This window comes from Bufo bufo, chromosome 6, assembly GCF_905171765.1.
Source record: "Bufo bufo chromosome 6, aBufBuf1.1, whole genome shotgun sequence".
Lineage (NCBI taxonomy): Eukaryota > Metazoa > Chordata > Amphibia > Anura > Bufonidae > Bufo > Bufo bufo.
In genome coordinates this window covers 418,589,504-418,615,111 of record NC_053394.1, presented here as the reverse complement: position 1 = coordinate 418,615,111, position 25,608 = coordinate 418,589,504, and the positions used below count along the sequence as shown (strand labels likewise).

The window sequence follows — 25,608 nt, the reverse complement described above, 5'->3', positions numbered from 1 at the left end:
TTACACCAAAACAGATTCGTTGTCTACTACTCCCCTAACCAGTCTGTAATACCTTGCGTACTGCCAATCACTAGACCACTGCAGGAGAAAAGAACTGTATAATACACGCACGCCATGATGGTGGAAGAGGTATTCCGCAAGATATGCAATAAAACTTTGAAAGGTGTGGTGGGAATCTCATTTTCGCTTCATACATCGGGCTGTATTTATCTCCAGCAGCTTCACAACGGTTAGTCGTCTGACCCAAATGCTCCCTCTCGGCAGCGGACTTGTACCATTGCATCTGGCAGTGCCCCTTATTATATTTACCCAAACTGTGTTGACCATCATATATAAATGAAACTTGGGAAGTTACTTTGCCATTAATACCCCAGATGCTATTGTTTTACTTGGCTCCTAATACTGGTCCCTTCCCTTTGATTGTGGTAGTGGTGCTCCTGGTGGCTAAACTTACACAAGTCCCCACGGCTCACGAGGTGACCAATCAACTGACCCTACCTATTCACCATGAAAGAACTCATGCTTTAGATCCTAAAAGTCACCAAAATGACTCCCTTCTTCCAAAAGTGGAGGAGGTTTATAGACAGGGAAGCTATCAACCTTATTGTGACCCCGTGTTTAGGGATACAGAATGGTACTTAAAGGCTGATATTGGAGGACGGTCGGGGGCTCTGAAGATACATTTTCTTGAAAAGGACAGCAAGAAGCTAGTCCACATGGTTGTATTTCTGCATGTGAAACCCAATAAACAGATATACAAAAATAAAATATAAAACTGAGGGGCTCCGCATCTATAGGAAGAATGGTGGCCCTTTGAATACCCTTTCAACAAGCAAAAGGTGACTACATGTAGGATGTTAGGATGAAGCTCTCTGTGGATATTACAGGCAAGTCTGACCACCGCCTAGAATAGGTTTGGAAACATTCATGGCCCCTGATGACATCAAAAGGCCTAAAAAAATTAAATAAAATCTATAACCTCATTAGAATAGCAGAATACAATACTCACCTTCAAGATGGTTTTAGTTCTTCAGGACTGGCCACCTTTATTGATGGTAGAAGTTCTAAATTGGAGTAGACCACTGCCAAAGCAATGTCTGGTGTCGGTGGATCACATTGGACATGACTTTGGCATCAGGCAACTAACGATAACATGTCATACTCTTCAGAGGCCACAAATGGTAGCCTGTAATCTGCTAGCAAACCTAAGGTATCTCACACCCACTACAGGTTCTTCCTTAAAGGGAATGACTGATGAAGACATCTCAGTCAGCCAGCAAGAATTCTACTCCATAATGATGAGGGGCAAAAACACCCTCAAACAGATGGATATTTGGCTTGACCATGTTCCCTCATCATGTACCATGGCTTGCTAAAAAGTAGGCTTCCAAAAGGTGGCGCTAGTGAGACTGTTCTCTCTCTCTGCATAATATTTTTCAATGAGGAATTGACCATAAGGCTCCATACATGGCTGGTCTCCTTAAGTAGAGCCCAGTACCCCCCCTAAGATGCAGTTTCATAATAGATTATAAGCGCAGGGGTTCACAAATAGACCATTAACTCTTTGCTGACCAAGCCCCGAACTGCGCTATGGGACTGGAGATGGAGCGGTGTGTTGTCTTGGCTTCTGTTCAATGTGATGTTAGAAGACATGAATGAGAGGAACATTTGGCCGCAAGATGAAAGAGGGCAAAATCCCGTAAGCGAAAACAACAACCCAGCACGGAACGATCCAAGGAGCAGAACAGCCTGCATTTCTCCATCAGTGTCCTTTCACAAAATCCACTTACAAGGAATTATTTTTATTTTTTTTACATATAACCGAACCCCCCCCAGCACACACTTTTCTACCAAATGTCAATTTTACCAAACACGTTTTATTTAGGGAAAGGTTTCAAAGGTATCCATTTCATAAGTGGTACTTACATGTGTCAGAGCGGCTCCGTCCGACGCGCCTTAATGACCTCCCAATACATGATGTGCCGGTGGGGGGAGATGCAGAAACATGGCTGTAATGGAAAGGAATAAACATAATGAGTTTATTAGGTGTCACCTGACCGCACTATTAATTATTATATTGTTTTCTTAAAGGAACACGGACCACAATGTCATCAATTCAAATTCATCGGCCCAACAAGTCACGTTCAAAGTTAGAAATGCCAAGTCTGCTTTACCAACTTATTTCTGGTTGCGTTACATTTTCTTAGGTTACTGCTATGCTTTTTGTGCTATTTTATCCGTTATCCTCTTAAAGGCATTGCTCCTCTTCTGGGATATTTCGGCAGACTTTTTTGCGGACCCATTGAAGTGAATGGTTCCGCATAAAAAAACAAAAAAACGGAACGGACACGGAAAGAAAATAAGTTTGTGTGCAAGAAGCCTTAGGCGCAGTTCAGCCTCATAAGTGAATAGAGATGAGCTGCAATACCAAGCACAGCCACTATACAATGTACGGCGCTGCTGCTTGGTGAGCAGAGAAGAGAAAAGTCCATAGCGCTACTGTGAGCACCGGTACCTTCTCAAACAGTCGATTGGCGGGGGGTCCCGGGTGTCAGACCCCCACCAATCAGATACTGATGCCCTATCCATGTCATTAGTAGCAAAGTCTCGGAAAACCCTTTTAAAAAGTGTTCTCTACTGGCAGCACCGCCACAGGCAAGATGAAGTATTACATATCTCACTGAAATCAACAGGCCATCCGTATAATGTCAGGACATGTCGGGCCCTCCAGAGAAAAACTCTTTGCAGCCTCCTTTATCCACTGGATGTTGAATGGGCGTCCCCCCTCTCTATTAACATAACGAGACGACCCATTTACTGCAGGTTGTCAGCCATGGGCGGTGGCATCAATGGGAAAGTCTGCAACAATAGGCAGGACCCATCCATTTATGTCCCATCTAGTCTGCATGTGATAGCACCCCACGGTGCCCCTCCTGCAATGCTGAGTAATGTCACATTACAAATCTGAACACGTCTGTAGAACTTTCTCCAACAAACATTAAGGCTGATGGGACGCGCCAACACCCAGACGTCCACAGATCCGCTGCTGCCCCTTTTCTGCTTTTTGTCTTTGGATGCATAATTGCAACTCAGTCATCCATGGCGATCTCTGACCTCTCTGGGAACTGGGATTTTTGTACCCAAAAGCTGCCGAACTCATCCTGCGTGGCACAAAGAATGGTCATTATAGAAGCGGAGACCCTTCGTGGAGCAGGTGACCCTCAACACAGTCTGGGCCGGCCACCCGTCCAGAGCTCCGCATCTGGACTGTCCCTGCAGAACCGTAGTCACGTGTTGGTAGTAAGGACTGGTAGACACGCCGAAAAGCTCCGGAACGGCGTTCAGGAATGTAGAAGGAGAAAGCATGAGGTGGCAAGAAAGTCCATTGTGATTTATTAAAAATATCAGTGGGGAGGCGTTTCTAGGGAAATGGCCGAGGGTCACTGGGTCGTCCACTAGCACTCCGCTGCAAGTCTGTGCCATTAGTGCTGTACTCAGGAGAAGTCCTTTAAAATATGCAGATTGATAATCCCCTTGTAAGGCTCTATTCACACTGCTTTTTGCAGGGTCTGTTGGGGGATATTCAATAGAGAAAAAAAATAAAGGCCTGGTAATATATATCTGCATGTTGGAGGCTCTTTTGTCTCTGGTTAGGTCAATGGGGCCTATGGAAAGGACTGACGTGTTCACCAGGAGGTGTGGCGGTCCATATGGCAAACGTACACTGCACAGTGTGTAAAAGTAGCCTTCGAACGGCCTCGCCTACAAGAAGTGGAGCGATCAGCGGCAATCTGTCAGAGACGCTGGCAGCAAGTGTTCAACTCCTCTACAGCGCCACCACAGGTGAAAAGAAGAATTACAAGGTGCCCATTAAAATCTGTGTGCCGTCCCGTCCTGCATGGAAGCGTTGGGTCCTCCTCCCCGTTCCAGCCGAGATGATAGATCCATCTCTACTAACCCACAATTCCTTAAAGGAGTAGTCAGGGCTTTTACTATTGATGACCTATCCTCAGGTCCTTGATAAAGGCTAAACCCAGCCGAAACGTGGCTATTTTTGTACACTGTGCTTTGGAGTTTCGCACAATAAAGAAGTTTAGTTGGATATGCTGCTGTGGCCCTCTACCTTTCCTGCTATCTTCAGGATAAGTCATCAATATCACATCTGTGTGGGTCCAACACCTGGCTGATCGGCGTGGGTGCTGGGTGTCGGACCCCCGCCAATCTGATACTGATGGATAGGTCAACAATATTAAAAGCCCGGTGAACTTCTTTAAAATGGCTATCCAACACTAAATTTTTTGGACAGACGCCGTCAGAGTGGCTGGACCCGCGGTGGGGTTCATACTTAACTGGTCCTGGTCGCCTCTGCGGTTCCTGGGTCTCAAGATCCTGTTGACGGGCATTATGTGACCACTGCAGCCAATCACTAGCCACAACAGTGACCTGTGAACCATGCGATAGGTCACTGGGTCACATGCCGCAAGACTGACAGGTCATCTCTGTGCCCACTGATTGGCTGCAGTGGTCATGCAACGCCCGTCAACAAGATGTCGATTCCCAGAGATCTGGGACCTGCAGAGGTGGCCGTGAAGCCACGTAGCATGGATCCTGCAGCTGGGACCAGACAAGTATGAACCCCACCATGTGGCCCTCTGAAGGGGTTTGTGACATCACGATCACATGGCTGCGATACCGAGCACAGCCACTATACAATGTATGGCGCTGTGCTTGGTATTATGCGAGGAGGCGTCTTCAAATAGCTGATCGGTGGGGGTGTTTGAGAGTCTGATATTGATGACCTAACCTGAGGATATCTGAGGTCATCAGTGTCCTACTCCCAGAAAACCCCTTTAAATATGGCCGTATAGCAGAGCTGAGACTTAGATTTAACACAGCTCAGCATATTATCACAAATTTGCTGTGGTTTTGCATTGGCCTCCCGCAGGCCAGTGTCTGTACCAGTCAATTATTCCTTACTGCATTGGGGGTGGGGTGGTATACAGGGAGACCACTGTGAATCTGCATGTATGACCCCCGCATAAACCAGGCGCCGGCCCTGGGACTGCAGGTTAATTTGCTGTTCAATCCAGCTCTGCTACATTTCTACCCTGAGTTTCAATGACAATAGCCCAGTACAACATAACACCGGTGCAATGGGCAGTAGCCTAAGGGCTCATGCCCATCAACGCAAGGGCTCCGCGATCCACAAGATAGGACATGTCTTATCTTTTGCGGAGCGGAGGCAGATTGAAAGCACACGGAAACTCTCGGAAGAGCTTTCTTTGAGCTTTCGGGTCCGTGCTTCCTCTCCGCAAAAGATAAGACATGTCCTATCTTGCGGATCGCAGACCCATTCAAGTCAACGGGTCATCATGTGCAGCACGGAGGGCACATGGCTCTATGCGGTCTGCAGCACGGGCACGGAGCCTTTACGTTTGTGGGCATGAGCCCTAAGCTCGTGGCATGTTCCTCTTAACCACGATGCTCAATATTTCAATCTACAGGTCGAGGCGCATGACATCACTGCGGTGTCCGTCCAGAAAAAAATAACTGATGATGTCACATGTGACGTAAAACTGAGCAGCTAGAAGATCCTGGTATAAAAACTGAGAGTAGATGTTTCCAGGGCTATCCACTCTTAGGCCCCTTTCAGACGAGTTACCTTTACAGTTCTGGAATGTATTGTATAACACTGACAGCATTAGGTCAGTGTTATCCAGTACATTCCAGAACTCTAAGGGTTACATAGCATCATAAATCAATATAATGCTGGGAGGTCAGGACGGGAGCAGCCGCATACTCACGCTGCAAGTGAGTCCGGAGTGTGGAACTTGCTCGTCTGACAGGGGCCTTAAGCCCATGGAGCTGAGACTTCAATGACCTGGATCCAACACATAAGTGACACTTGCACTGCAGTTGTCCACCATGGTTTGCCTCTAGAGTAGTTCCACATGAAATGGTTCTATGGGATTACAAAATGCCTTCTTATACAGCGCCACTCCTGTCCATAGGCTGCTTCTGGTAATTCAGTATACAAGTAAATGGAGAGATAGTAACAGTCTAAAAAAAGAAAAGAAAAGACAACCGCCCATCCAGTTCAGCCTTTATCCTGCAAAATTCATCCAGAGGAAGAACCCCTGTGAGGTAGAAGCCAGCTTTCCAAATTTCAGGGGGGGGAAAAATTCCAATCAGGCAATCAGAATAACTCCCTGGATCAACGACCCCTCTCTAGTAGCCATAGCCTGTAATATTATATATACATCCAGACCCCTCTTGAACCACTAGTGATGGTGACCCTTCCAATACTGACCCCTGTGGTACCCCACTAGTGACAGTGACCTATACAATACTGACCCCTGTGGTACCCCACTAGTGACAGTGACCCCTCCAATACTGACCCCTGTGGTACCCCACTAGTGACAGTGACCCCTCCAATACTGACCCCTGTGGTACCCCACTAGTGACAGTGACCCCTCCAATACTGACCCACCTGTGGTGGTACCCCACTAGTGACAGTGACCTATACAATACTGACCCCTGTGGTACCCCACTAGTGACAGTGACCCCTCCAATACTGACCCCTGTGGTACCCCACTAGTGACAGTGACCCCTCCAATACTGACCCCTGTGGTACCCCACTAGTGACAGTGACCCCTCCAATACTGACCCACCTGTGGTGGTACCCCACTAGTGACAGTGACCTATACAATACTGACCCCTGTTGTACCCCACTAGAAACAGTGACCTATCCAATAGTGACCCCTATGGTACCCCACTAGTGACACTGACCCTCCTATACTGACCCCTGTGGTACCCCACTAGTGACAGTGACCCTCCTATACTGACCCCTGTGGTACCCCACTAGTGGCAGTGACCCTCCTATACTGACCCCTGTGGTACCCCACTAGTGGCAGTGACCCTCCTATACTGAGCCCTGAGGTACCCCACTAGTGGCAGTGACCCTCCTATACTGACTCCTGTGGTACCCCACTAGTGACCCTCCTATACTGACCCCTGTGGTACCCCACTAGTGGCAGTGACCCTCCTATACTGAGCCCTGAGGTACCCCACTAGTGGCAGTGACCCAATCTGAGTGTGTACCGTTAATACCCACCCTCTGTTTTCTATCCCTCAGCCACTTACCACATACAGACGTCTTCTCCCAGTCCGAGCATTCTCATGTTATGTACTAACCTTTTCTGTTGCACATTTGGATGAACTGTGATACCAGGCACAGCCCATACACAGGAATCTTTTTTTCTCATTTCTATCCCCTTTACCCATAGAGAGTGTTCAGGATTTTGGAGGTTGCCGTATTGTGTGTGGCGGTATTCTCCGCCCGGCTTCCCCCATTCTGGAGCACCGGTGTCAGCCCCCCCAGTACTTCTAGATCCGGGATCTGATTACTATCTTTGCTCTGGGTCTGAGCGGTGGGGCGGCCCTTCAGATACGATTATTTGAAGCCTGTGCGGAATGTGGTACAGATTCCTTTATGTTTCTTTTCCTTGTCGGAATCGAGGGGGAATTCTTTCAGAAGCGCCGTTTGGGACGGGCGTGACTTATTTGTTCTCCATATCTGCCGAACCCGCGATACGCAGACTGGCACCGCTCTCGTCACTTCTGCTCTTGATATACGGCAATCTCTCTTTGTGGCTACGAGGTCTGTTTGGCCAGTAGTAGAGCCTGGAATTTGGAGAAATTTTTCCAGCCTAAATAAACACCTTTATCCAATATTTTTTATCTGCTACAGATTTTTTTTATCAAAGGAAAGTCACTTCTTAAGAAATCCATGGGATGGCTCAAAGATCCGTGTGAAAGAGCCTGAACTATCGCTTAAAGAGGACTGTTTTAGTAATTACTTGCATCCTTCCCCCATAACAAAAATTCTGGAGCATCTATTCGTTAATCTCTATATATTGTGTAATTCCTCTGTTATTCCTACTAGAAGTCATGAATGACTTGCCAGCAGTCAGCAGTAGAGGCCCAGGTGGGTTTTACCAGTTGAGGATGTGTCCCTGCATAGTCTGACACCACCTAATCAATGCCATACTGGGCAGGGACACACCCCAACTGGTAACACCCAGCTGGACCTTTTGGCAACAGATTCATTGCAGGAATAATGGAGGAATGGCACAACATACAGTTAAAAGAACAGTTGCAAGTAGTTAGTAAAACAGACATGTCAGGAGAGGTGACAGGTCCCCTTTAAAGGGGTTGTCTAGTAGTTTACAAAATATACAGTCATATAACTTATGAAGGGTCCTGGTGGGGGGTGTCCTCTGTTCGGGGTCCTCATCGATTGGCCAGAGTGGACAGCGGATACAAGTAGTCTCTGCAGGACCTGTCCTGTATTACACAGAGAAACCATTTTCATTAATGGACTTTGTGCAATACGTCGTCATTTCCCCTGTGGTGGCACTGCTGGGAAGTTAAAGAGGTTCTCGTAGATTTTTTTAATTTTTTTTTTTTACTGTGTATAGGTCATCAGTATGAGTCCCACACCCGGGACCCCCGCCGATCAGCGGTTTAAGAAGGTACCGGCCCTCCTGTGAGCTCTGCCACCTTCTCTCAGATAACCAAAGCACAGCGCCGTACATTGTATAGTGGCTGTGTTTAGTATTGCAGCTCAGCCCCATTCACGGGTTGTCACATGGATTAGGCCTCATGCACACGACCGTATGTATTTTGCGGTCCGCAAAAAACGGATCCGCAAAATATACGGATGACATTCCGTATTTTGCGGAACGGAACAGCTAGCCCCTAATAGAACAGTACTATCCTTGTCCGTTATGCGGACAATAATAGGACATGTTCCATCTTTGAATGGAACTGAAAAACGGAAATACAGAAACGGAAGGCATACCGAGTACCTTCCATTTTTTTTTTTTACGGATCCATTGAAATGAATGGTTCTGTATACGGTCCGTCTACGGAACGCAAAAGTAAAAAAAATTAAAAAATCCACAGCGCTGTACAACGTTAGCAAAATGGAGAAGAATTTCTGAAATCTCATCCGCACTCGGAGTAAAAAAAAAATAAAATAAAATAAAAAAACTGGAAAAAAGGTGTGGCATGTCAATTTATACAGCGGATTTCAACCTGCTGGCTCTTACATAGGAAAAACTGAATAGAACATATGTTGTTTTTTTTGTTTTGTTTTCTCACACCAGTTTTTCTGCTGGATTTTCAGTCACATTTGAACCCAACCTTAGTCCTCATGCACACGACCGTATGTATTTTGCGGAACGGACATGTTCTATTTTTTTGTGGAATAGAAATACGGACATACGGAAACGGAATGCACACGGAGTACCTTCTGTTTTTTTTTGTGGACCCACTGAAATAAATGGCTCTGTATACGGTCCGCAAAAAAACGGAACGGACATACGTTCGTGTGCATGAGCCCTTAATCTGTCCCATTTAGACATTTACGACATATCCACCGGTCTCTCCTCTATCTTCTGAGGGAGTTCTGACAATGGCACCGCCAGCGCTCTCCCCTTTTTCTTCCCAACTCCTATAAAAGTGAATGGAGAGAGCCCCCCCACACACAGCCACTTCTCCACTGCGGTGAGAGATGGGTGCAAATCCCAAGGTGGGAACGACACCTATCAGACGTTTAAGGCCTCTTGCACACGGCCGTGTGTTCCCCGTGGCCGTATTGCAGCCCGCATACGGCAGGTCCGCAATACACGGAGCACCGGCCGTGTGCATTCCGCATCACGGATGCGGACCCATTCACTTGAATGGGTCCGCAAATCCGGAGATGCGGTGTGGAACAGAACCAATACAGAGTGCTTTCGTGGGGGGTTCCGTTCCGTGCTTCCATTCCGCAAAAAGCTAGAACTTGTTCTATCTTTTTGCGGAAAGGACAGATCGCGGACCCCATTCAAGTGAATGGGTCCGCGATCCGCATGCAGCTGCCCCACGGTCGGTGCCTGTGCATTGCGGACTGCAATTTGCGGTTCGCAGCATGGCCACGGGGGACATAAGGTTGTGTGAAAGAGACCTAAGGCATATCCAATAACCATAGGCTGCCTCCCTGGGTTTTCCTTCCTCTTCATATACAAAACGGAGAATTTGACCAGACCTGAGAAGGTTCACCACCAGTAAAGTGTCTTCAGGATGTATAAATATGGTACCTCTTAAAGTGACCGTCCAGTTCAAGTAAAAAGGTTCCCATTAACTGGGGAATGAACAGAACACTTACCTGGAGACCTCCCTTTCATGGTTTTAGCTGCAGATCCATCAATTCTCAAGCTTTTCTTCTGGACACACGGCTTCTCAGACTACCTGATACTTCCCGCTGCCCTTGGATTGGCCAGAACTGCTCATGTGAACGGAGCTGGCCAATCCAATAGCAGGAATGTTCAAGTAGGAGGAGTCTTGGGCTACGATGCTCAGGCAGTCTGAGAAGTGGTGCGGCCATCTTGGACGGCAGAAGAAGAGCAAAAGAATCAACTGAAAAAATGAGAATGAGGTCCCCGTGTAAGGCCTCTTTCACTTGAGCGTGACAAATTAGCTCAGGATGCGTCCAGTGAAACTCGCACCATTTTGCAAGCAAGTTCCGTCAGTTTTGTTTGTCCGCGATTGCGTTCAGTTTTTTCCGCGCGGGTGCAATGCGCTTTGATGCGTTTTTCACGTGTGTGATAAAGAAAAAAAAACTGAAGAAGATTTACAAACATCATCTCTTAGCAAACGCATCGCATCCCAACTTGTACACAATCCCATTGAAATGAATAGGTCCGGATTCAGTGCGGGTGCCATGCGTTCACGTCACGCATTGCACCCACGCGGTAAACTGAATCGTGTAAAAAGGGTCCCAGGTATTCTGTTCGTTCCTCGGAGGGTCACTTTACTATATAGACAGAAATGCATCATAAGATGGACTTTTAGACTACCTCACAGCACCAACAGACAATGCAGCCAGGCTGGAGTCTCTGGATATCAATTGGCGCATCGCTGTAGTATGGATTTGGTTTGTAATACAGCATCCAGAGTTTGCTTCAGGTTCATACAGCGGCACCCAAAATCGAGGCATATTCCATGGTACTGAGGTATTTCCACGGACCATAAGGCGACCACATAACTGGAATCACTGCTGTTTTTTTTTTTTTTGCAATTCTGGAGGTGCAGAAACTGCTGTGATCCCATTCAGTACTGCTACACCTGGATCTTTGGTGGCATGGTGCTCGCTGCAGCCAAAGTCGCCTTGTAGCCCCAACCTTGAAGCTGTGGAGGTATCTGGGACAGCATCACTAATCCTATCCCGAAAACTCGTCTGCAGTTTTAGAGGAGCTCCGGGTCTGGCTCTCATTAGCAGGTCCTCTGATTTACTATTTAACAAATTCCTATTTAATGAACTTGCCACGTTCGCGATGTGAGATCGCAGCTCTGCAAGTGACGGACAAGGATCCCCTCTCGGAGCGGATTTACTGGGGAGTAATTATTCACAAGAACCTGTACGGTAGAATCTTGGCGCAGGGAGTGTAATCTGTACAGCTTGAGGTACAAAGACGATACACCAAGTCATGAAGGTTGTACCCGTGTAGATGCCACGATTGTGTGGAGTATACATAGACCATATAGACCGACCAACGGAGACTATAGAGAGATCAAAACTAACCTGTATACGGATCAGGACTAACCAGTGTAGACCATATACGGATCAGGGCTAACCAGTGTAGACCATATACGGATCAGGAGGACTAACCAGTGTAGACCATATACGGATCAGGAGGACTAACCAGTGTAGACCATATACGGATCAGGAGGACTAACCAGTGTAGACCGCATACGGATCAGGAGGACTAACCAGTGTAGACCGCATACGGATCAGGAGGACTAACCAGTGTAGACCGCATACGGATCAGGAGGACTAACCAGTGTAGACCGCATACGGATCAGGAGGACTAACCAGTGTAGACCATATACGGATCAGGAGGACTAACCAGTGTAGACCGCATACGGATCAGGAGGACTAACCAGTGTAGACCGCATACGGATCAGGAGGACTAACCAGTGTAGACCGCATACGGATCAGGAGGACTAACCAGTGTAGACCATATACGGATCAGGAGGACTAACCAGTGTAGACCGCATACGGATCAGGAGGACTAACCAGTGTAGACCGCATACGGATCAGGAGGACTAACCAGTGTAGACCGCATATGGATCAGGAGGACTAACCAGTGTAGACCGCATACGGATCAGGAGGACTAACCAGTGTAGACCATATAGAGCAACTAATAGGGAGGATATAGATATGCAGACTAACGAAATAGTAATCAACAGATACAGACTGTCCGGGAATATAGACCGACCAGTACAGACCGTCCAGGGATATGGACCGACCAGTACAGACCGTCCAGGGATATGGACCGACCAGTACAGACCGTCCAGGGATATGGACCGACCAGTACAGACCGTCCAGGGATATGGACCGACCAGTACAGACCGTCCAGGGATATAGACTAACCAGTACAGACCGTCCACGGATATAGACTAACCAGTACAGACCGTCCAGGGATATAGACCGACCAGTACAGACCATACAGGGATATAGACCGACCAGTACAGACCGTCCACGGATATAGACTAACCAGTACAGACCGTCCAGGGATATAGACCGACCAGTACAGACCATACAGGGATATAGACCGACCAGTACAGACCATACAGGGATATAGACCGACAATATCCACGGATGGGCAACCTGCAGCTCTCCAGCTGTTGTGAAACTACAACTCCCAGCATGCATACTTTGCTATGCTCAGAACTCTCATAGAAATAAATGGAGCATGCTGGCAATTGTAGTTTCACAACAGCTGGAGTGCCGCAGGTTGCTCGCCCCTGATGACTGTATAGGAATATAGACCGACCAATACAGACTGTAGAAATACACAGTACGTAGTATAGACTATCGGTATATGGACCAATATTAGAGAAACAACCCGTTAGAATCAATACCTCCTATAATAACTGCATGCAGAGGGTTACTTAAAGGTTCTCCTGTCCCGTAAAGACATAGGATCGGATAGGTCATCTCTTTACAAGATGGGAATACCCCTTTAAAGCCCCTGTGTCTCAATGCAAAATCTGTAACAGCCCCCCTTCCCCACCACCACCACCTGAGCCATTTATAACATTTGCATAGTGTTACGTGGCAGAGGGGATTTTCGGGTTTTGCTTCCTGTTGCTTATATATCGCCAACCTATTAATCCGCCTTGTACACAGATCATCATCAGTCCTGAAAGGACTTGAGTTGAAAGCGCTGTGTGTACGGTGGCCTCATAAGTATGTAAGACATGAGTAGTACGGACGGCAGGTGGGCTGGGCCCCCAGGGAATTTTGGTTTTCGTTGTCACCCCCCCAAATATATGAATCAGGTTACAGGGGTGTTTAATATTAAGGATCTACCTTCAAGATACAGTCCTGATCAAAAGTTTAAGACCACTTGAAAAATGGCACAAAAATTTATTTTACATTGCTGGATCTTAACAAGGTTCCATGTAGAGCTTCAACATGCAACATTTTTTGAGCATTCAATTTAATGAAAACAACGAATAAACTGAAACAGGCTGTTTTTTAGCTGATCTAAATTTTTGGACCACATGCCTTTAAAAAGGCCAAATCTGTGCAAAGATGTGGATTCATTGTCATTTTCTGTCAGGTAGTCACACGTTGTGATGGCAAAGGCAACAAAACTCTCCCTTTTTGAACGTGGTCAGGTTGTTGAACTGCATAAGCAGGGTCTCTCACAGCGCGCCATCGCTGCTGAGGTGGGACGCAGTAAGACAGTCATTTGGAATTTCTTAAATGATCCTGAGGGTTATGGAACAAAAAAGTCAAGAGGAAGACCCAAAAAAATGTCATCAGCACTGAGCCGGAGGATCCAATTGGCTGTCCGTCAAGACACTGGACGATCCTTGACCAGAATTAAGGCCCTTACTGGTGCTGACTGCAGCCCCATAACCATCAGACGGCATCTGAGACTGAAGGGCTTCAAAAACAAAAAACGTCTTCAAAGACCTCGTCTCCTTGAACGCCACAGAACTGCTCGTTTGGACTTTGCAAGAGAGCACCAAACATGGGACATTCAAAGGTGGAAGAAAGTTTTATTCTCTGATGAAAAAAATGTAACCTTGATGGTCCTGATGGTTTCCAACGTTACTGGCATGACAAGCAGATCCCACCTGAGATGCTTTCTACGCGCCACAGTGGAGGGGGCGCCATAATGGTCTCGGGTGCTTTTTCCTTCAGTGGAACAATGGAGCTTCAGGAAGTGCAGGGGCGTCAAACGGCCGCTAGCTATGTCTAGATGTTGCAGAGAGCATTCCTCATGACTGAGGGCCGACTGGGTTTTTCAACAGGACAACGCTACAGTAGACAATGCCCGCAGGACAAGGGACTTCTTCCAGGAGAATAACATCACTCTTTTGGCCCATCCTGCGTGTTCCCCTGATCTAAATCCAATTGAGAACCTTTGGGATGGATGGCAAGGTAAGTTTACAAAAATGGACAACAGTTCCAGACAGTAGATGGCCTTCGTGCGGCCGTCTTCACCACTTGGAGAAATGTTCCCACTCACCTCATGGAAACGCTTGCATCAAGCATGCCAAAACGAATTTTGGAAGTGATAAACAATAACGGCGGAGCTACTCATTACTGAGTTCATGTTTGGAAGTTGGATTTCTGTTTTGGGGGGGGGGGGGGGGGGTTAGTTTTTTTTGGAGGTGTGGTCCTAAACTTTTGATCAGCTGAAAAACAGCCTGTTTCAGTTTATTCGTTGTTTTCATTAAATTGAATGCTCAAAAAATGTTTTGTCTCACTCCCATTTCTTCTTGTTGCATGTTGAAGCTCTACTTGGAACCTTGTTAAGATCCAGCCATGCTAAATAGGATTTTTTGCCATTTTTCAAGTGGTCTTAAATTTTTGATCAGGACTGTAGGTCATCAGTATCGGATCGGTGGGGGTCTGACTCCTGGCGAGTGCTGCAGTCTCCTCACAGCTTACCAAGCACAGCGCCGTCCATCGTATAGTGGCTGTGTTTGGTATTGCAGCTCAGCCCCCTTCTCTGGAATAGGACTGAGCCGCGCCTAGGTCATGTGACCGATGAACATGATGTCACTGGCCTAGGGAGAGGCCACTGCGCTTACCGGAGCACCGCAGCCTATTCAGGTGTCGGACCACCACCAAGGATATTAATTATTAAACACCCGGAAAAACCCTATTAAATATGAATTAAGGGATATTGGCCCAAAGAATCAGTCCACTCAAAACACAGGACCAGGCACAGTCGTAGTAGAGAGGTGTGCCAAAAAGAAATAAGTCATAATCAACCTAGGCTAGCCACAACCTTCTCCTCTGATAGCCTACCCGTTCCAGTCTATAGCCATACCCCACTTTCAATTTTTAATATGGGCACTAATGACTACTCCTTAGGGTTGCAGGCACAGATGAGTGTCAAACTAAAGGGTTAATGGGCAGAGAATCTCGCCCTTCAAGATTTGCTTCTTAGAAAGCTTCGGATTTTTTTCCCCCTCCAGCCTAAAAATAAAGTATTTTTGGACCCACACGGCCAGTTTGTTCTGCGACGTATAGAAAGCGCCTGTTATCACTCAAACTCGACAGAGCAAATATATTGTTCTTCCAACGCACGGCATGCCACCCCGGTCCGAGAAAGAGTGGATATCGCCATTAATAACAATGATCGATGCTCCGACTGACTGGAGGCGATGTGGTGCACGCTGCAACATTTCAGGTTTGGTGGAGACTGCCGTCTAAATTTCAGTTCCTGAGTCACAAGCGATAGAGCAAACAGCCCACGGGTATAAGAAGCAGACATGGGAAACCAGCAGAGCTTATTTGCTTAAAAGATACATTAACACCAAAAATATCAACTGGAAACGTGTTGGAACGGATGCGTTCACCCCGCTGGATAACAAAGGAGTGGCAGCGCCTCCAGCAATGCAAGGGCGACACTGGGATGGAGCCTGGGGTCACCGGCGGGCCCGGCTGGTAGAGCTGGCCTGTACAAGTCAGGTATGAAAGGGGTTATCCTATGATTAATGTAAAAAAAAAAAAAATCATATAGGACATGACAATCTCTTTCTAACAAAGCTAGAACCAGCCCTGTACCTCACATGGATCCAGAGATCTCAACAGGACAGAGGAATTAGAAAAAGAGCAAACAGCAGGTGGCGCCATACAGATGGATTTTATTAAATAACTCAGTGGCTGTACAAAATTATTAATGACATGCAATTACAAAAGTATTCAGATCCAGGCGCTGGTTTAAAAAAATTTGGAATAATTTTTTCGTGGAGAAACACGAAAAAATTGCATTGTACTCCCTTAGCTTCTCTACAGGGATAGCGCTCTATAGAAAATCAGAATGGTGCTGGTTCATGCCACACGACCCTATCAGCCTAGGGATGCCCAGCTGTTATCCTCCACCCAGTCCCATCCTCGGTAGAACAGATTTGGGGCACAACCCCTACAGCCTGTGAGGCAGAAGGATATGCCCATTTTGTCCAGGGACTCCTTCTCATGGACCCCATAGCGATCGTATGGTAAGGGCTCAGCACACACAAGATGATAGTCTGCCATAGTCACCCACTGAACAAATAGAGATTTGGCGCATTCAGCGATGCTACAACCATACCAAGTATTAAAAAAAAACTCCTCCTGCAACCATACCAAGTATTACAAAGGACCTCCTCCTGTAACCATACCAAGTATTGAAAAGGACCTCCTCCTGTAACCATGCCAAGTATTAAAAAAGGACCTTCTCCTACAACCATACCAAGTATTAAAAAGGACCTCCTCCTACAACCATACCAAGTATTAAAAATAACCTCCTCCTGCAACCATACCAAGTATTAAAAAGGACCTTCTCCTACAGCCATACCAAGTATTAAAAAGGACCTTCTCCTACAACCATACCAAGTATTAAAGAGGACCCCCTGACATTTCTGAACTACTTTATTATTACACTCCCCATGAAATAACAATTCTGGTGTTTATTTTCTTAGAACTCTGCATTTGTTCTTCCGTTGTTACTTCTAGAAATGTATAGCTAAACTGACAACTGGTGTAACCAGTTGGGGGTGTGTCCCTATACAGTGCTTCAGAATGGTTACCACATGGGGAATACAAGTATTTACTAAAACAGACGTGTCCGGAGTGGTGATAAGTACTCTTTATAGTTAAAGGGGTTGGCTAATGTCAGACATCGATGGCATAATGTAGTGATGTGTCATCAATGTCAGATCGGTGCAGGTCCCACCTAAAAGTGAACGGAGAGCAGCCGCGCATGCGCAACTACCCTCCGTTCACCGTGGGTATTTCCGGCAGTCACGTAGCGGTGGCTGCACTTGCGCCTTGCTCTCACTGCTACGGGACTTCTAGCTGAGCGCTACGGGAACTCTCATAGCGATAAATGGAAAGCACGCTGCGCACGCAACGGTGTGCTCTCCTTCACTTTGGGGGCAGTTATGGAGATAGCAGCGGGTTCCAGAGGTGGGACCTACACCTATCTGCCATTGATGGCACATCCTAGTGAGATGAGCCAATCCCTTTAAGATTTGAAATCAATTTCGACGGCGTTCCTTACCCGTTGCCTCTCACGTCTTTGCCCTTCCACTTGGTGGACTTGGTCATAAAAGGGTGGACAATGAGAGGTAGAGCAGAAGAGAACTGGTCTACGAGGTAGACAGGATGGACAAGAGTTTTGAGAGGACCTTTCCTGGTCCTGGCGGTGTAGCTCCGCATGATCCCGCGGTGTGGCACAGAAAGGGTTAAATGTGTTATGGAATTTTTTTTTTATTTTTTTTTTTAAAAAGAGAGAAAGCTGGAAGAGGAAGTGATATTAATGAAGCGTTGAATGACAAACAGCGTCCTGGCCTCCCTGTCTCTGGCTGTAACCTCAGGTGACAGCTCTGGAATGCTCCGGTGTCACACTGCGCCGCAGGTTAACTCATTCAAGGCCAAGTGGTGATAAATTTTCTGCACCATAGATGATAAATGCGCTAGACACCAAATTTACCCCCTACTGTGTGAGATCAGATCTGTAATATTTAACCTTTAAAAGGAGATGTCGGGGAAATTATCCCTTTTCAAACTAGAACCTACTCGTACTTAAAGGGGTTGTTCCATTAAAAATATTCTAGTTTGCAAACCAGCACCCGGATCTGAATACTTTAATTACATGTCATTAAAAAAACTGAGTAACTGAGTTATTCAATAAAATGTATCTGTGTAGCGCCACCTGCTGTTTTCTTTTTTTATATTTCTTTGTCCTGCTCACTGAGATGGTTGCACATGCTCAATTTCATCCTTCAACTGCTTCCAGAGCAGAGATAAGGAAAGAGCCACAGCATAACGGACATACCCTATGAGCTGCAGCAGAAAGGATACACCCCCCTGAGAGAGTTGGATCCTACCTAACTAGAGAATGTGGCCCCCGAAGTGAAGAAGAATGCACCATACATGCGCAGCATGCTCTCCATTCACTGTTATGGGAGTTCCTATAATAGCAGAGTGAGCGTGAAAGCATGGCTACCTCTTCATTCACGGCTATGAGCCTGCCGCTTCTCTGACTACCCGATGCACACTGTTCATATAGGAATCCAAGACACTTTCTGCTGGTCCAGCCCTGCTCTTGGATTGGCCGGCTCTGTTCACATGAGCAGTGCTGGCCAATCCGAGGGCGGCAGGAAGTGTTTTGGGCTACCAAATGCACTGTACGCTTTAGGTAGTCTGAGAAGCAGTGCGGCCATCTTGGAAAAAGGACCGAAAAGGACTGGATCTGCAGCTGAAGAGATGAAAAGAAGGTCACCAGGTAAAGGTCAATTTTTTTTCCCTTGAGCCAGAGGATGGCTTTAAAGGTTGTCCTATGACTAAAGCTAGAACCAGCCCTGTACCTCACATGGATCCAGAGATCTCCACATTCATTGCTCTGCTAGCTTCATATCAAGCTGATAGCTCAACGGGAGTGTCTCAGCTCTCCCTATGGCAGCTCAGGAGGCGTGCCCCAGCTCTCCCTATGGCAGCTCAGGAGGCGTGTCCCAGCTCTCCCTATGGCAGCCGCCTAGCTCTCCCTATGGCAGCTCAGGAGGCGTGTCCCAGCTCTCCCTATGGCAGCCGCCTAGCTCTCCCTATGGCAGCTCAAGAGGCGTGTCCCAGCTCTCCCTATGGCAGCCGCCTAGCTCTCCCTATGGCAGCTCAAGAGGCGTGTCCCAGCTCTCCCTATGGCAGCCGCCTAGCTCTCCCTATGGCAGCTCAAGAGGCGTGTCCCAGCTCTCCCTATGGCAGCTCAGGAGGCGTGTCCCAGCTCTCCCTATGGCAGCTCAGGAGGCGTGTCCCAGCTCTCCCTATGGCAGCTCAGGAGGCGTGTCCCAGCTCTCCCTATGGCAGCCGCCTAGCTCTCCCTATGGCAGCTCAAGAGGCGTGTCCCAGCTCTCCCTATGGCAGCTCAGGAGGCGTGTCCCAGCTCTCCCTATGGCAGCTCAGGAGGCGTGTCCCAGCTCTCCCTATGGCAGCTCAGGAGGCGTGTCCCAGCTCTCCCTATGGCAGCTCAGGAGGCGTGTCCCAGCTCTCCCTATGGCAGCTCAGGAGGCGTGTCCCAGCTCTCCCTATGGCAGCTCAGGAGGCGTGTCCCAGCTCTCCCTATGGCAGCTCAGGAGGCGTGTCCCAGCTCTCCCTATGGCAGCTCAGGAGGCATGTCCCAGCTCTCCCTATGGCAGCCGCCTAGCTCTCCCTATGGCAGCTCAAGAGGCGTGTCCCAGCTCTCCCTATGGCAGCTCAGGAGGCGTGTCCCAGCTCTCCCTATGGCAGCTCAGGAGGCGTGTCCCAGCTCTCCCTATGGCAGCTCAGGAGGCGTGTCCCAGCTCTCCCTATGGCAGCTCAGGAGGCGTGTCCCAGCTCTCCCTATGGCAGCTCAGGAGGCGTGTCCCAGCTCTCCCTATGGCAGCTCAGGAGGCGTGTCCCAGCTCTCCCTATGGCAGCTCAGGAGGCGTGTCCCAGCTCTCCCTATGGCAGCTCAGGAGGCGTGTCCCAGCTCTCCCTATGGCAGCTCAGGAGGCGTGTCCCAGCTCTCCCTATGGCAGCTCAGGAGGCGTGTCCCAGCTCTCCCTATGGCAGCTCAGGAGGCGTGTCCCAGCTCTCCCTATGGCAGCTCAGGAGGCGTGTCTCAGCTTCCCCCTATCACAGCTCAGGAGGCGTGGCTTCCCTTTCTACAGGAGCGTGACATGTGTACCGGTAAGTACGGTACACAGGGGGAGCGCATCATTACTCAGTTTAGATATGATGATTAACACTATGTATAAAACAGTACATACTGAGCGACAGGGCCAGAGTACAGTGCCATAGCAGTGTCATCCACAGATCCACCACCCCATAACAGTGCCATCCACAGATCCCCCCCTTAATAATGCCATCCACAGATCCACCACCCCATAACACTGCCATCCACAGATCCCCCCCATCATAATGCCATCCACAGATCCCCCCACCATCATAATGCCATCCACAGATCCCCCCACCATCATAATGCCATCCACAGATCCCCCCCACCATCATAATGCCATCCACAGATCCCCCCCACCATCATAATGCCATCCACAGATCCCCCCCACCATCATAATGCCATCCACAGATTCCCCCACCATCATGCCATCCACAGATTCCCCCACCATCATGCCATCCACAGACCCCCCATCATAATGCCATCCACAGAACCCCCACATAACAGTGCCATCCAGAGATCCCCCACCCCATAACAGTGCATCATCCACAGATCCCCCATAATAGTGTCATGCACAGACCGCCATTAGTTCAAACCCCCCAAAAGCACACCTTTTGGTTAAAACATATTTTTTTTCTTATTTTCCTCCTCAAAAACCTAGGTGCGTCTTATGGGCCGGTGCGTCTTATAGGGCGAAAAATACGGTACATTTTATTGAATAACTCTGTGGCTATGCTACATTTTTAATGACATGCAATTACAAAAGTATTCAGATCCAGGGGCTGGTTTGAAAACTGCAGAATATTTTTCATTGGACAACCCCTTTAAGGCCGTGATTGTGCTTCTATAATCAATAGTAATCAGCCAGCGCCTGTACATATGCCCATTGCTTCATGGTTACATCCCGTCACCATATGTTAGCCCTCCTGGAGCAGTTCTGTGCCATGTTCCTTGCCATACGTGTATGCAGGAGGACAGTCCGTGGTTTATGTACCCATCTCACCGAGGTCTCTGCTATGGACTGTCATGGATATTCCATTGCTGGAACTTGCAGAGGGGAAGCTTGGAAGAAACACAATCATGTTTTTCCCTTATGGAGCTGTGTAAACTCCCGGTCACAGCTGACGTGCTCCCAGGTATGTTCCAGCTAGTGACAAACTACGCCATTTCTGCTGCTATAACTCTGTGCGTGCCAGAGAAAAACTAACCAAAGAGGGGACTGTCCTGCGGATGGGGCCGGCGTCTTCACTTACGAGAATGGACGTCATGGAAATAGTGAATTTGTCCCACCTAGCGCCCCAGATATTACAAGGCTAAGTATACAAATAATCACACCATATAAATCGCTCATAACACCGGACAACTGCCAAAATAACAATGCCTGATCAATAGCTGGATCCGGTAAAACAGCCAGAGGTTTGAGCACCAGACATGGTGCAAATGCCATCAAGGCCACTGGTGGCAATCAAGGAACCCTGAGGTCCCAACACTGACTATGGACTCATGGCCTGGAATAAAGGCATGTGGCCATTTTGTAGCCTCACCTGGCTGAATATAATTGGCTCTCTGTGGCACTGTTTTCACCCACACAAACTAGCTACTAGTAATGAGTTACTAACTAGGGAGTGTTCTCCTAACTCACCGATGAATTTTTTTTTGCCATGCCCACTGTTTACTTAGCCATGAAGGCTGCAACCTGCGGTTGACACATCCGGATTTCAGCATTCTTATCACATTTCATACAACCTCAAATATGACCTCTCATCATCGCCAAGAGTGACTGCACCAGTGCCACAAGAGGGCTGCAACAGAGTGAGGAGAGCAGGTTCTGCCTTTGTACTGATGATGGTCACATCAAAGTTCAAAAGGAGGCCTAGAGAGAGTCTACTGCCATCATACATAGGGCCGGGACACAGGACCAAACCAGGTGTCATGGTGTGGGGCGACATTAGCTACCATGGCTGTTCCAGTCTGGTCTTCGTGGAGGGAACATTGACCAGACTTTGGCATGTCCAGGACAGCATGGAACCAGTCCTACTGCCTTTGACTTAGGAGACATGGTGGCAACAAGATAATGCCCGCACTACACAATGTGCACCTTAGGATGTCCAGCTCGATCTCCAGATCTCTCCCCCATGGAGAATGTCTGGGACTGGATGTGGCGACGGATTTCCCCATGTATATCAGCCAACAACCACCTTGGCTGAACTATGGATCCAAGATGGAAGAGCTTGGAATGACCACAGAAGGACATTCAGCAGCTGTATGACCGTCACTTGTATCACTGCCACCCAGTATTAATGTGACCCAGCCTCTTCATATACCATACTGCAGAACCCAAAACAATGGGGGCACCACCTTGGTTGTGTGATCGCTGACCAAGCACCACCAATCTCAAACTCAATCACATTACGTTTTCCTGGTCCTCTGGTGTATTTCATTACTACTGTATGTTTAGAGGATGCAGGAGAGAACCCTCTGTTAGAGGGTATTATGTCTTCTAATTACCCTAGGAGTACAGCACAAAGTATGAGTCACGCCCGCCAAACTCATCCGCCAACCTTGATGCCAATTATACCCGGTTTCACGGTCCAACCTTCCAGCAACATTGTCCTAAGAGCTGACTGTCAGGTGAACCTAATGGTGGGGCTTACAGCAGATCAAAATGCCATGTAAAGAATAGAAATTACAGAAAAGGGTGAGGAGGGACAACACAGAGTAGGAAATCTGCAGATTTATAGGTTTAAGTAGGATTTCAGCCACCCCCACAAGCACGGGCTATTAGCCTTAGTAACTTGTGAAGTGTTAACATAATCTGCAATTCTTTTCAACTTTTCGAAATGCAGAATTTAAGGGGCTGGGGAGGGAGTTACTGTGAAAAGATGGGAGCAATGGATAATGATGAATCCCATTAATCTCACGCCGAATTCTGAGGAGGTCGCATCCTGTCATAGCCGATAGACAACACGCTACACCTCACCTGTCATAGCCCATAGACACGTTACACCTCACCTGTTGGAGTGATGGTTCCTGTATGGTTTGGACTGCTGGATCCTGATAAGGGGACATGGACGAAGCCAGGTTTCTTATTAAAAATCCACCGGCAACCCCTTGCGTCTAAGTGTCCTCAAGGCGATCGGGCCAAGTTACGACAGTTATCTGCCCAAGAACCTGTCCACTAGGACCTCAAGGATTTTGTGGACCATGTCTCCTCAGGTCCTCTGGTGGTACTCTGTTTCACTTAGTAGACCTTGGGTTGGCCCAATACATGGCTGAACCCTTAGCTATCAATACGCCATATATAGATTACCCAGGGGAGCACAGAGATCTTATAGGGCCCCATAGCAAAACCAAGTATGAGTGGAGCAGGTGCTTCCTAACACCACATTGCTCAATGTATTTACACACCAGACAACTGGCATAAATACATTTTAATAAACCTCTCCCCATTAAGATCTAAGTGCTCTGACAGCACATGATAAAACCGACTGCCTGCAGCCACCACTAGAGGGAGCTCAGTACATAGAAATGTATACAGTTGCCATTAAACTTGATAGAACCTGTAAAAAAATGTCTAGGCACTGTCTAGGGGCAGCTGATGGAAAATAGTGTCGATTTAGGTCAGGAACAGCAGAAGTAGTTCAGCACATGGCAGCTGTGTACTCTCCCTCTATGGTAGGCCCCTAATGAGATCTTTAACCCTTTTCCTGGACCTTCTACTGTAAATACTCATCAACATGTAAGGATCCCCGAGTTGCATGGAAAGCAAGTCATTCCTTAAAGGGGTTGTTCAGGACTACAGAAAAGGGTCTTTTTTTTTTCTATGAAATGGCGCCTCAGCTGTCTGTGTTTGGTATTGCAGTATTCAAGTAATTGGAGCTGAACAGCCTTTCTTCTCGTTCTGGACAGTCCCTTTTTGGGTGGTTACCTTGAAAATCCATGATCTCACAAGGAGGCGGTGGGATTTTTTGCATCAGAGGGGACAGTGTCTTAAATTATAGCAATTACCAAGTTAGAATACAGCACATGCGACATACCCAGTCTGGGAACGCCCCCACTTCTAAATTACATTAGATACAATGCTGAGCTCATCCATCTGTACCTAACCGATGAGGAACTACAACTCCCATAGTCCTTTTGCAAGGGACTGGCCTTCCCACAAGTGGTTAGATATGACATCAGTATCGTTATATAAGGCCTGTCCGGGTCTAACTATTTGCTAAAGGGATTTGTTAGTCGGCACACGGTTACCCGGCTGATCCGCATTCCGTCTCTGTTTGTTACCTGGGTCATCATAGCAACCAATACATTTCTAGATTTAGGCTGGAAATTATTCTAGAAGTGAAACTACAGCGCCGTTGCCTTAGGCCTCTTGCACACGAACGCATTTTATTTCCGTTTGCGGAACCATTCATTTCAATGTTCCGCAAAAAAACAAAAACGGAATGTACTCAGTGTGCATTCCGTTTCCATATTTCCGTATATCCATTCCGCTAAAAGATAGAACTTGTCCTATTGTCCGCAAATAACATTCCGTCGCTCTATTTAAGTCAATGGGTCCGCTAAAAATACGGAATGCATACGGAACACATCCATATGCCATCCGTATTTTGCAGATCCATGCCCACTTTGCCCTATGTGTTTACCGTTTACAAACATTACAGTAATGAATACAAATTTTCTGTTTCGGTTTGTGATCCGCAAAAACCGATTGCATACGGAAACCATACGGAGATTTTTTGCGGAAATACGGAACCAGAAACACAACGGATATAAAAAACGGAACAACCTTCTCACCCTTGTCTGCTGGCCCAGGGAGCTTGCATTCTAGGTCATCATTAAACACTCAGAAAATCCTTTTAATCCTTAATCAATATACAACGAAACCTTCTGCGACTTTCCAATGTACTGTACTTTGTGCTTTAATGAATCACAACTTTTTTTTAATATCTCTGCATGCAGTCAGTGAACGGAAGCATTCATGTTTACCTCCAGAGCCTGAAAACAGATCCTGGTCAAGTTGTACAACCACAGCTGTAGGGCTGATTGGAATAGAGGGGGGGATGTTGCAAAACTACAACTCCCATCATGCCCGGACAGCCTACAGCAGGACATGGTGGGAGTTGCAGTTTTACAACAGCTGGAGGGCCGCAGGTTGAGCCTGCCTGGAATAGAGGGACGTCTGCTACACTGTAACGAGGCCTACAGCACGTTATCCGGACAATGCATTTGCCAGTCTTAAGTGCACCGGAGCAAGATGCGGCAAATTTGCTCAGGCAACTTAATAAATTTGTCGCATCTTCGGACAGTCTGTGCACCAGAAAAGCAAAATTATAAGTATATTTGCGCTACCATTTAT

General features: G+C 47.5%; 1 long non-coding RNA gene across 1 annotated transcript in view; it reads right to left on the bottom strand.

The window, feature by feature from the left end:
- LOC121003700 overlaps positions 1–25,608 on the bottom strand; it is a 112,030-nt gene that overhangs the window by 23,039 nt on the left and 63,383 nt on the right. Inside the window, exon 2 of the long non-coding RNA XR_005779583.1 lies at positions 1,927–2,009. This is a non-coding gene — a long non-coding RNA (uncharacterized LOC121003700). The remainder of the gene's footprint in view (positions 1–1,926; positions 2,010–25,608) is intronic.